Source organism: Sus scrofa, chromosome 18 (genome assembly GCF_054392235.1).
Source record: "Sus scrofa isolate SSC_HxYL_T2T_F1_AM1 chromosome 18, Sscrofa_HxYL_maternal_Yorkshire_Landrace_v2.0, whole genome shotgun sequence".
Taxonomy (NCBI): Eukaryota; Metazoa; Chordata; class Mammalia; order Artiodactyla; family Suidae; genus Sus; species Sus scrofa.
This window is the reverse complement of record NC_139400.1, coordinates 32,213,659-32,227,026: the sequence shown is the minus strand read 5'-3', so window position 1 is coordinate 32,227,026 and position 13,368 is coordinate 32,213,659. Positions and strand designations below refer to the sequence as shown.

General features: G+C 37.4%; 1 long non-coding RNA gene across 1 annotated transcript in view; it reads left to right on the top strand.

Moving 5' to 3' along the window:
- The window catches only part of LOC110257515 (uncharacterized), a 302,560-nt gene that overhangs the window by 128,229 nt on the left and 160,963 nt on the right, over window positions 1-13,368 (top strand). The window contains exon 2 of the long non-coding RNA XR_014834370.1: window positions 2,670-2,733. This is a non-coding gene — a long non-coding RNA (uncharacterized LOC110257515). The remainder of the gene's footprint in view (window positions 1-2,669; window positions 2,734-13,368) is intronic.

The following is a 13,368-nucleotide window of genomic DNA, read 5'->3' as shown; positions in this document are numbered from 1 at the left end:
GCATCGTTTACACACTCCGGGAAGTACTGAGGAGTTCGTAGTGTTCAGCTGTTTTCCCACACTTGCCTGGCTTGCGGGGTGATGGAGCATGTAGTGATGCCATCTTGCTCCATCTCCTGTGTCCCATATAAAGTACCAACATTCCGGAATAAGACAGCAGACTACCCATATTCCTAGAAAGATCATCAGTAGGCTTCTTTCTAATGTAATGCCTATTTTTTTCTACCTGGCCCTATTGCCCTTTCTTTTGTTCGAAAGGTATTGATTGTTCTTGGCACTGCTCTGTGTGTTACAGATAAAAAAAGAAATAAGATATGGATCTGGAAATTAAAGTGCTTGACTCTGAAATAGCAACAATCATCAGCTGCCATGACTCTTTCTCCCCATCTTTTTACACACTGAAAACAAGTCTTCAGCTTTTGAGAACTGAATCGAGACAATTACCATATCCATCATGTCACATCGTTATGATGTGTGTGGGGGGGGAGTGGTGAGGATACTTAAGATCGACTCTCTTAGCAAATTCCAGGTATACCACAGAGTATTATTATTAACTCTTGCTACCATGCTCTATATTAGATTATGTTCCTATATACCTCCAGCATGACAAATATTATTCCCTCTTCTGCAAGAGCAATACGAAGGTTAAAATAAAAGAAACAGATTCAGTATAGAGTCAGATTTTGTTCAAACTAGCTGCCACTCCTAAGAGTGGAGTTCCCCTCAGATTAGTAGGAAAGAACTATGAAACCGCAAAGGGGAGAACGAAATTTAAATGTGTTTTTGCATTTAAATGCAAAAACATTTAAATAAATTTAGGCACAAGTATGTTGGGGAGTACAAAAGTGACAAAGATAATATTTCAAAGCTCTGTAATCCAAGTAGCAATATTTCTCATATGTTATTTTTTACTTAATTCCAATCAGCAAAATAATACAGTATGTATGAATACTATTAAAACTCTCAGTGTATTATTCAGTAATTGGGTAAGTTGGGCTGTTTATTTGTGGTTAAAGGCCAACATGTTCACTGAGAATTGTTCCTTAAAAAACAAAGATCCGGAGTTCCCGTCGTGGCGCAGTGGTTAATGAATCCGACTAGGAACCATGAGGTTGCGGGTTCGGTCCCTGCCCTTGCTCAGTGGGTTAACGATCCGGCATTGCCGTGAGCTGTGGTGTAGGTTGCAGACGCGGCTCGGATCCCGCGTTGCTGTGGCTCTGGCGTAGGCCGGTGGCTACAGCTTCGATTCACCCCCTAGCCTGGGAACCTCCATATGCCGCGGGAGTGGCCCAAGAACCAAGAGATAGCAACAATAACAACAACAACAACAACAACAACAACAACAACAAAAAAAAAAGACAAAAAACAAAGATCCAAAATTTGAGGAAGAGTGAGCTATAATGGTGTAGATATTTTCAAGCACAAGCTGTAATTCCTGCCGTGGCTCACCTTGCCACGGGCAGGGCATAAGCATCTTCCAGCTGCCATCTTGGGGCAGCTAGTTTGACAGAGATAAGTAATCTTGGCATCTTTCAGAGATGGAGAACACAGTGAAGTTCAAGTGCAGCAGCGTAATAGAGAAGGACGAATCTGACTCCATATTGAATCTGAATGTTGCCCCTCTGCAGTACCAGACAGGTGAAATGAGTTCCACACAATGAAAGGAAATGAACCTAAGCATGAAGTTTCCCCTCAGATTAATAGGAAAGAACTGTGAAACCACTCCTAGGCTCATTTCCTGGAGGAAAGGAGACACCATGGCCCACTTGGGGAGGTGGAAAGAAAAGGGGGAATTGGGCATGAATCTGCACGTGTAATAATGCCATGACGGATGCCCTTACTGTACTTTGCTGTTAGTTCCCAAGATGGCAGGGGAAAATGACAGGGGCTCCCACTTAGATATTTGATAACTTAAAACTAATGTAAAGACTATGAAGTGTAAAATCTATTTCCAAAGACACAGTGAACTCAGAGCTTTATTTAGATTCTGAATCATTTCAGAATGGGGTTTGATTTGGATTTCATTATGTAAGTATAATGTAACCATTTATACGTAAATATAAACTAGGATAAAATTGGCAATAAAGTGAAAGATAAGATGTAATCCAGAGTAAGGAGTGATGTAGCATGTAGTAATGTCATTTTGCTCTGTCTCCTGAGTCCCATATAAAGTACCAACATTCTGATGACTACCCATATTCCCTTCTTCACTCTCACCAGCAATTAGCAAGAGTTCCTGTTGCTCCACATCCTCACCAGCATTTGGTATTTTCAATTAAAAATTTGGCCATTATGATAGGGGTGTCGTGGTATCACAGTGCAGTTTCAATTTTCATTTTCCTGAGACCCTAGGGCTCCTCAGACCTTCTCTATGGATATGTCATCTCTGAACTCGTTGCATCCAAATTCAAAATTAGAGTTATTTGCCATTTTCTTTTTTTCAGGAGATTTTAACCTCTTGCTTCCTCTAATGTCCATCTGCAATACCTCAGCCTCTCTGGAGCTCCTGTAAACATCCAGTTCTCTTATTTCCAGTGCCCCCAGGCTTCTAAAGTCTGCTGCCTGGGCTATTTCAGTGGCCTAAGTTGAGGGAGACAGAAACCAGTCCCTTAGACTGCTCCCTGTCTGCATATTGGATATATGGTCAAGAGTTCTCTTTCTCTCCACAGGGAGAAGCTGGAAGCTAGAACTGTCTCCTGGTGGTGTGGTGCTGAGCTGGAGAAAGGGACTAAGGTAAGTGAATGCCATAAATTTTCCTACTGGCTCTGATAAGGCTGGTGTCATGCTGACCTGGGGTGCAGGAATCTCCAGACTGGCTTCTGGATTTCTCACAAAGAGCATTGGTCTATATGTCACTGTTGAGTCAGTGTCTCTGTGAGGGGAAGGATGGTTCTCCTCTGGTCAGAGGTATTGAGTGCTCCCTGGGCCTCCCATGCTGGAGCCTGTGGAAGAGAATGGGCTGGCTTTCTGGCTATTGTTATATTATCACTGTGAAAAATTAGTGATAACAATTTCACTGCTGTGTACTCCAGTGTCATCACTGTATACTCATTTTATCCAATAATTACTCACATCTGTGAATGAGATTAGAGAAACTGGACAAGCAAAAAGTATTGATTAACCATTATGGCTCCATCTTGAAGTAGAGGGATAGGTTTTGGAAGTAAGGACCAGTTCATTTGTCTCTGGGAAATCAATTCGTATTTTTTATACTCTCTAGATGTGATTAGTCCCTAATGAGGCCAAAGTGAATAGCTTTTCTTTATACTTCCTTTATTTTATTTTTGAAATTACCTTAAGGGGTCATGTAAGATCATTTTTGGTAATAAAATAATGATCTATATAGATAATTTGTAGGGATAATATGTACTCTAAACTCTAACCTTTGAAAAGGAAGATTTGTTAATAAGTGCCTGCTTCTCTCTCTGCAGTCCTTAGACCTATTAAAAATTCAATTAGTCAATGATTTTGTGACAAACAGAAATAGAGGAAATAAGTGAGACCAGGAAGGATGCACCAGATTAGCATATTAAATATATAGGTCAGAGTAATATTTGCTTGCTCCCTAGAAAATTTTATATTTAATATATCTGCATTAGTAGCATGCAAGTTTCAACAAGATTTGCAACACATCAGGGAAAAAAATTAGAAAGCCAAAAATAATTTGAATGTCTTTAGTCGTTTAAGAAAGACATATCCACCCATTTAAAAAGTAGGCTCAGAAAAATGCTTTGCAAAATTGCTAAAACAAACAAATATAATTTAAATGTCATTTATTTAGAATTTATTTAGTAACTTAATTACAAACATTTCTCCAATACTGTGTTTTTATACAACTTCTTTTGAAGTCATGAAAGCAATTTGGTGAATAACTCTATGATTCATATACAAATAATTATGATAAAATTCCTTATGGATTAGTACCCTGGGAAAGACATAATGTGTTACAGAAATTCAGAGAACGGAGTAACCATTCCATTGGAGTAAATAGGTTGTTAGCTCCTGAGAGAAAGAACTGTGTTTTATGGTATATTGTATCACTAGTACATATCCAAGGAGCCCAGCAATAGTTGAATGCATAACTAAGAAAGTACTTTGATAAGGTGGAAAAATTTAAGCTATGTCATGACTGTCAGAGAAAGAAAGAGAAGGTACCTGAGGCAGAGTAAGTAGTACACTTTGAACCAGATTAGGGGAAACTATATAACTTTGGTAACAGTGAATTTATTTTAAGTATGGATTATTTGTGATTAGGCTGGCAAGATAGATGAGAGCCTCTTTGTAGAGGTTCTTTACCTATTGCTCACTAGGAAATTGGGAACTAAAGAGGCTTTTGAACGAGAGAGTGACAGGACTAAATATCCTTTGGAAAAATTATCTGATAGAAATTTATAGGATAGACTGGAGTAGGAGAAACTCATCTAATAATTGTACTGCTCGTGGCAAGAGTTACCAAGGGCCAAAACTTAAGTAATGGTGATGAGAAGAGAAATGATGATATATATGAAAGTATGTAGTGGAGGTGGAGTTGTTAAGACTTATTAACAACAGGATGTAGAATAGTGACGTTAAAAAGGAGAGATTTTAACTTTTCAAACCTGAATAAGGTGGAGCATTTTGCCCTTATCAGAAACATTGATGTCAGAAAGAGAGGCTAGTTTAAAGGAAGGAGGAAAGATGTCACATTTGCGATGAAAACAGGACATTATCGTGAAGAAGCACACAAGTAGTTGGGAAAACATGGGGTGGTTGGAAGGTGTTGGCGATCCACACTGGGAAAACATTTGTTAAGAAATGATGGTCACATCTTTAGAAATTAATGAAATAATAAAGGAAGAGGGGCAATCTGGAGAAAAGGGAACATATAAACACTTTGGAGAATGTTTTTGTTTCGGGAGCTCATGGAGAAAATGGAGCCAGCCCTCTATAGAAGACTCATTGTTTGTGTCACAAAACCAGTGAGAAGATGGTTTTAAGGTGATGGTTAAGGGCAGAAGCTACGTTGTAAAGGGCAAGAGTCTGACATGATTGTGAATGGAAAGAGAGAACATGATCAGTGAAAGGAATGAGAACCTAAATATGTGATCTTAATACAAAAGTTTACAGGAGGAATGTTTTAGGAAACGGTAGACATATCATCATGCCAGTAAAAATGTGTAGAGAAGGAGGGAATGAATATTCAAAAAAGGGAAAAATGTAAAATGCTGGATCAAGACCTAAAGAGAGGATATAGGAATAAAAAAAGAGGGAGGGGTGGTGATCAAGGTATTGTCCTTGAAAGAAGGAGTTACTTCTGGTACAAGATGAAAGGGGATGATGAGTGAAGATATGAAACATTAGGTGGTGGGGAGAGAAGTAAAGTGAGTTCACTGTGAAGGCTCTGATCTGCACAGTAAAGAGAAGGCTGCATGGTATACAGTGACCTTCAGAGGCTGAGCCAATGGAAAACTTCCATGTAGCTCTTCTAGGACTGTCCTAAGAGTTCTGGGTGATTTGAGTGAAATGAGTGATACAGGACAGTTACATGGTAGGGAGAGCAACCAGATTGATACAATGTCACAGGAGTATTAGATACACTTGACTGGCAAAGAGACTAACTCCATTTACTTTAAGCAAATTATGCTGGAAAATAGTGAATCCACATTGATTAAAGAAGGTGATAACTTCAGTTATTAAACAGCTCAGTGGTTTGCAATGACAGTAAATTTTGTTTTTGTTCTTGGCTGTATGTATTTTTTTGAGGACTATGTTATAAACTATTACCTTGCTAAAGAATGAAGAAAATTAATAACATTAACTCTCAGAAGTCTTAAAAGTAAATAAGCCTGTGCAACATCACTCAATCCAATGTTTTTCAGATTTTTCTGACCCACACAGTTAGATGCTGATTTGGGCTATGGCACTTGAGTGCTAACATATGATTACGAACCTAAGGGCAGTTTTTTCCTTAAGTATATTTGTATCTGGAATTCATAAATAAAACGTATTTTTAATTTAGATAACAGAATGTATGTAAATTCATTTAACTGACTTTCATTAAGATCATTTTTATTTATTTTTAATTGAACTACAATTGTTGAATTACAATATTGTATTAGTTTCAGATGTACAACATAGTGATTCAGTATTTTTATAGATTACACACCTTATAAAATTATTATAGTATTACCAAATAGTCCCTGTGCTGTACATTATATCCCTGTAACTTATTTAGATCATTTTGGATTGTTATTTTATTATGGTAAGAACATTTAAAATGAGATCTACCCTCAACAAAATTTTAAGTACACAACGCATTATGATTGACTTGAGGTGCAGTGTTGCACAGCAGATCTCTAGAGCTTATACGTCTAGCTTTCCTGAAATTTTATGCCCTTTGATTAGTAGCTCTCCATTTGCCCTTACCCCCAGACCCTGGCAAACACTGTTCAAACTCTTTGACTTTATTAATTTGACTATTTTAGACACTTCATACAAGTGAAATCATACAGATGTACCTATCTGTGACTGGCTTATTTCATTTAGTATAACTGGCTTATTTTGTTTAGCATAATGTTAAGGTTCTTTCAGCTCCTGTACTTATGAAATCTCACACAGAAGTTAAAAGTTAGGTAAATGTCTTCATCCATTTGGGCTTCTATAACAAAAATACTGTGGAGTTGGTGGCTTACAAACAAGAGAAATTTATTTCTCACAGTTCTGGAGACTGGAAGCCCAAGATCAGGGTGCCAGCATTGTCTAGTTCTGGTGAGGATTCTCTTGCAGTTATAGACTGCAGAATTCTCTTGGTGTCCTTCTGTGGCAGCAGAGATCTCTGTGTGGTTTCTTTTGTAAGGTCATTAATCCTATTCATGAGGTCCCCAACTTCATGTCCTAATCAGACACTAAAAGCCCCATCACCTGATAACTTTGCATTGGGGATTAGGTTTTGAACATATGAATTTGGGGGGTACACGAACTCTCAGTCTATGGCAGTTATGGAAGCTCTACAGTCTTTGTAAACATGGCAGCATGATGAGAACTTAAGTTTTCTCCCCTAATAAAAGTGTGACTGGACTCCCAAAATCTCAAAGAAAAAGCCACAGGACACTGATAGGATGAGCTAATTTCTAGAAATAAAGTAGTCGAGTGTTTTTATCCTAATGAAGAACATTGGTTCTCAAACTTTGCTTCTAATTAGAATCATCGAGGGAAGCTATTAAAAATCATTATGCCCAGGTCTCCTCTCATACTAATTAAATGAGACCATCTGGAGGTAGGAGCCAGGCACAATGTCTTTTTAGTGTATACTGCATCAACCTGAGTCACAGGAAAACTGGGAACCAGTGCCCCAAAATAAGATTTAAAGAAAGAGTGATATCTCAGTAACTTCGTTGACTAAATTGCAAATGTTAGTAGCTTTTTCTTAAGCTAACTCTGGTTTTCTTTACCTTCGCTAAAAAGAAAACTGTTTTCAAACTCATGGATTCTTTTCTGAGGCTGAGATTCAGGACCAGGCTCCTTACCACGAACTTGCTACAAGGTCTCAGAGTAGAGGAACCCAAACCCTAAGAACTATGTCGCTTCTCCTTTCCTCACTCAGGCACCTTTAATGACATGCTTGAACTGGTTGTCCTGAGTGAGAAGGTTTTTGTTTTTGTTTTGCATAAATGCTCTACTTGCCTGGTTTGGTTTGGTTTCTTGTGGTGCCTGCAAAAGTGTCTGAAGTCTAGGATTGTTCTTGCTGAATGACTTCCCCCTCAACTTGGCCTCATCATTTAGGAAAAGGTTACCAACAGCAAGTGCTTCTAGCCCTTGCAATTTATCATAGTTGCTACATTGGTCCTTCATTTGCATGGAATTATTTGTGCTCTGGCTCAGGTCACTGAGTCTCTGTGCCCAATTTAAGTGTTCTAAATAGACAACACAGGTTTTATATGCTTATTTCCTCTTGGTGGCACTGTACAAAGTAAAAGGAATGTTTCCTGTTGAAAGAGTTCTTAACTAAGAGTCACTGCATTAGAATTTTCGTTAGATTGTAAAGCATATGTACTTCTTTACTCACATAGATGTTTCTAAATACTATGAAGTATTTTATTCAATAACAGTTTCTGTGGCATTTGCTTCTTGTCTCAGTTATAAGCCAATTTAAAACCAAATTATTAACTCACAATGTGATCATTTGATATCATCCAAAAGTTCATCTACAGTTATCTGTATATGAATAATTTTATCTTAATTGTTTGTAACCTAATAACACAATAGTATTATGTGCTTAATAACAAGATCCTAAACACACTCCCATTTGTTGTGATTAGTTTATCAAAAAGGAGCTACTAGAATTACTTTTTAATTTAAAATTTACATATCTGATTACTTGAAGTAAGCATTTTTTTTTTTTTTTTTTGGTCTTTTTGCCATTTCTTGGGCCGCTCCTGCGGCATATGGAGGTTCCCAGGCTAGGGGTCGAATCGGAGCTGTAGCTGCCAGCCTACGCCAGAGCCACGGCAACACAGGATCCGAGCCGCGTCTGAGACCTACACCACAGCTCACAGCAACGCCGGATCGTTAACCCACTGAGCAAGGGCAGGGACTGAACCCGCAACCTCATGGTTCCTAGTCGAATTCGTTAACCACTGCGCCACGACGGGAACTCCGAAGTAAGCATTTTAATGACATACAGCAATATCCAAAGATAAAAAATGAAGGGGGTGTGAAAAGGCAGAGGATACTCTAAACCTAGAGAAGCCTTTTAAAGTGAAACCAAAGCTTTTCTCTGAATTTTCTGTTAGTCAAATTAAAAGAGAAGCAACATTGAGTTATAATAATCTTATTAGATAATAAATGAAAGCATGACAATTCATTAAGAGGGCTGATTCTGGTGTCTCAAAGAGATGTCACCATCTTCATATAAATTACCTTTAATGATAATTTTACAAAAGATATGAAGGCCACTTTGATATAGCCATTCCTAATACTGACCCTTAATGAAAGTCAAGGAAAATAAAAGTTTGAATTACAATTATACCATGGCAGGTGCATGTTCAGTAAAACAACCATCCTTGGTGTATATACATCTGTCTATTTTGACCTTATGTTGGTGTGAGGCTCAGAGAACTTCATTCAAAAAGAAATGTCTTAACACTTTCTTAGTCCATTAGTAGTTTATCCTTTTATACGAGATTGTTTCAGGCTATTTCCCTCATCCTGCTTTTCAAAGTAGGCATTTTTTCTATCTATAACTCTAACCAGATGTATGACTATTAGAGCATTCACATACGTAAATTAATCTTGCATATAGTATAGTGGCCATGTTTATCCACTAATATAAAGATTGGTTATAAAATGTAATAAAAGAAATTCCAGTTGGGTAGAGATACACTTCTTTGTTATCCGAGTTAGCAAGTAATACAGTGAGCAACTAAATGGGGAGGAAACATGTGCAATTAAAAGCAAAAACAAAAAACAAACAAACATTGAGCTACATATGTTTGCGTGTGGACTTGTGTGTTAATGGCATAAAGAAATCTTCTCCCTGGGACGATGTTGTGATTTGTGTATTTCTTTGAGTCTATGGGCAAGGGTAATCATAATACTTATCACCCAAATTGAGACTTTGGGGAGTGATAAGGGACCTTTATTAATATGCCAGGGAAATAAATGGGGGTTGTCCTGGACTCACAGTATGATTCAGAAAAAAAAAATGGTTCACCTTCAATTGATTGCCTGTTTAAATAAAGCTTTTTGATGTCTGTGGCTTCTCTCTGAGGTGTTTCATTTACAGATGATTTAATTAGAGCTCTCTTGCAAATCTTTGAGCAGAAAAGAGTATTCACGCTTTCAACTCCCTGTGCCCAAGAATACTCTTTCTGCATTATTTTCATTCTTCAGTTCACAGTGAAATTATCATCTTCTTACATAAATCTCTCTTGCTTACTCAGTCTAAAGTAGCCTCACAATTTTCACTGCAAAGTAAGTGCAAAGAGGAATGCTTTTCTGTTCAGTAGAACATAAACACATACTTGTAGAGGGAAAAATATGATTGGAAAAACATCACTTTGAAACCATCATACAATAATTGATTCGAGTAATAATCATCAATGGATTCTAAAACAATTTGATGAGATTTGGTTAGGGAACAAGATACTTACATTCTCTCAAAGCCTCTCCCCACAGGATATTTAGTTATTAGAAAGGGGAAAAAAAAATCACTAAAGTTGAAATAATCTGGGCAAAATTTCTTTAACCACATGATCAAAGTTAATATCAAAAAAATGGGAAAAAAAAGCTATTACCGGGTATACCTTCTGATAAAGGTACAATAACATTTATATAATATTTCTTTAAAAATGCATAATGCAGATCTAATCATCATGGAACAATAGGTAAACACAAATTGAGGGATATCTCTTTAAAATGTCAGTGTCATAAAAGAGAAAGAAAAGCTGAGGAATTCCACATTAAAGGAGACTAAAAATGTTATTAAATCAATGCATGATCCTGGGTTAAAAGGAAGAAATTTTTTTTGATGGAGTTGCGTAGATTTATACTTTATTAAATCTTTTGTAAAAAAGTGTAGTTGATTTACATGTGTCAATTTCTGCTGTACAGCAAAGTGACTTAATCATACACACACACACACACACACTCACACATACACACACACATTCCTTTCTTATATTATCTTCCATCATGGTCTATCCCAAGAGATTGGATGTAGTTTTCTGTGCTATACAGTAGGACTTCATTGCTCATCCATTCTAAATATAATAGTTTTCATCTCCTATACTCAGTCCATCCCACTCCCTCCCCCACCTCCCTCTTGGCAACAACAGGTCTATTCTAAAAAGAAGAAATTTCTATAAAGGATATTATTGAGACAAGTGGTAAAATTTTCATATGGACTGTATTTTAGATTATTATGTATCACTAGTAAATTTCCTGAATTTTTAAGTTATAGTTTCTCCACAGGAGGTACATGCTGAAGTACTTAGTGATGAAGGGTTATGACCTCTGGAAGTTACTCTCAATAGTTTATAAGAAATTGGAATGATACTAGTAAGAATGAGGTATTAGTCTACTCAGGCTACTATAACAAAATATTTTAGATTAAGGGACTTAACAGAAATTTATTTTCTCACAGTTCTGGAGAAGGAAAGTCTGAGATCAGGGTACCACTGTGATCGGAATCTGGTGAGCACCTGGCTTACACATGGCTGGCTGCCTTCTCACTGTGTCCTCAGGTGGCAGAGAAAGCTGTGGTGTGGCCTCCTCTTCTTATGCTCCCATCATGATGGCCTGGCTCTTGTGACCTCATCGAAACCTAGTTCCCTCCGAAAGGCCCCATCTCCAAATACCATTATGTTGGGAGTCAGGGCTTATGAATTTGGGGGAGACACAATTCAGTCTATAGCAAATAACTGTAATAATATTTAAGTTTATGTACATTTAAATAAATTTAGAAATATATACAGAATATAGCTATGTGGGAGGGTGGGGAGAGAGAGGAAGAAGGAGAAGAGGTGGAGGAGGAGGAGAAGAGGGGAAGGGGCAGGAGAGAGAAGGAAGGAGGAGGAAGAGAAGGGGAAATGAGGAGGAGGAAGAGGGAGCAGGAAGAGGGGGAGGAGGAGAAGGAGAAAAAGAAGGAAGAGGAAGGGGAGGAAGAAGAACAGAGTGGGAGAGGAAGGAGAGAAAAAGAACAATGTGGCAAAATATTAACAATGAGAGAATAAAGGTGAAAGGGGATATAGGTGTTTATTATAATGGTTTTACAACTTTCCCAAATGACCGAAGTTGAATTTTTTTAAATAAAAAATTGAATAGGTACCTCTCATCTTATTATTGTCTCTCGCAGTGCCCTGTTCTCTTCCTGAGGCACTTACTATACTTTGCAGTTTCTTTACTTGTTTGCTTGTTTATCATCCATGGGCTATATTTGATTGTAATTTTATGACTATAATATGACTTTCTTGTATTCCTTCTTTAAACCAGTTAAGCATAAAGCCAGGGGGGGAAAAATGCATTTAGGAGTAGTTTATCAGAGAGGAAATACTTGGATCTGTAATCCTGTAATGGGAGTGACAAGTCACGTCATACAGCTCATTTGTCTTTACAAATTGACAAATAGAAATTCAGTTTTTACCAAGCAAGAAAGTCTCCACTAATTTATTTTTCTATGTTGGGGTGATAATTGTAGTTATACTGTTGTTATCTTTCTATACTGTTTGGTAATGTCGTACCTTAATAGCATACTTAATAATATGTTTCTTTAGTTCTTTGATAAACTCTCTGTTGAAATATGAAGTGGGTCACCACTAGTGTTGCAAAGTCATTGAATTTTTTTTTTTTTCTTTTTACAGCCACACCTGCAGCACATGGAAGTTCCTGGGCCAGGGGTCAATTGGTATTGCAGCTGCAGGCCTACACCACAGCCAAAGCAAACTTGATCCAAGCCACATCTGCAACCTTTTCTACAGCTTGTGGCGATGCCAGATCCTTAACCCACTGGGCAAGGCCAAGAATCAAACCCGCATCCTCATGGATACTAGTTGGGTTCTTAACCTGCTGAGCCACAACAGGAACTCCATGTCACTGAATTTATGAATTCATAAATTGCCTCATAATGTCTGAGACAGCTTTAACTTTTCAGGATTACAATTGGTATTAAAGATTATATATTTATGTGTGTGTGAATGTTTGTATGTGTGTTTGTGTTTGCGTGTGCGTGTATGTTCTGCCCTGTATCTTATGGATCATTTGCTTCAGTGATATCTAACACAGAGACCTTTGAACCATAGTGAATTATGGAATTAATGCATGCTTTCCAAAAATACATCTGCCTTTGGCACATTGCCTAAGCACCAAATTAATAGAGATGCTGTTATGATTGATAAAATCCATTTTTGAAAGTGTTACATAATTCATGGCACCAATTTACCATGTATTTCTTAATACATATTTAATTTCCAACTATGATCTTGTAGGAGTCTAAAAAAATTTCGAAATTTTAAAAGTCCTTTCAGTTTTGCCTTTGAGGAAAGGCAAAGTAAAGTGGTTCTGAGGTGGGAAAGTATGTTTTAATATAAAGAAAAGATGGAAAATTGTTGATATTGGTCACAAAGTTGTTCTATGGGATGCTGAATGAGATTAAACATGTTTTAAAATCCTTTGATAATTTTTAAAAAATATGTTTTATACTTGGAAACATGAGCACATTATCCTTCTACCCTAGAAGTTCTCAGTGTGGTCCAGGGATGCTTGGGAGCCTTGTGAAACTGCAGTAGAAACTACAAGGCCAAAACTCTTGCCATAGTAACACAAGATTTTATTTGCTTTTTGTTCTCTTCTCTCATGAGTTTCCAGAGATGGCATGGCATGAAATGATATAGC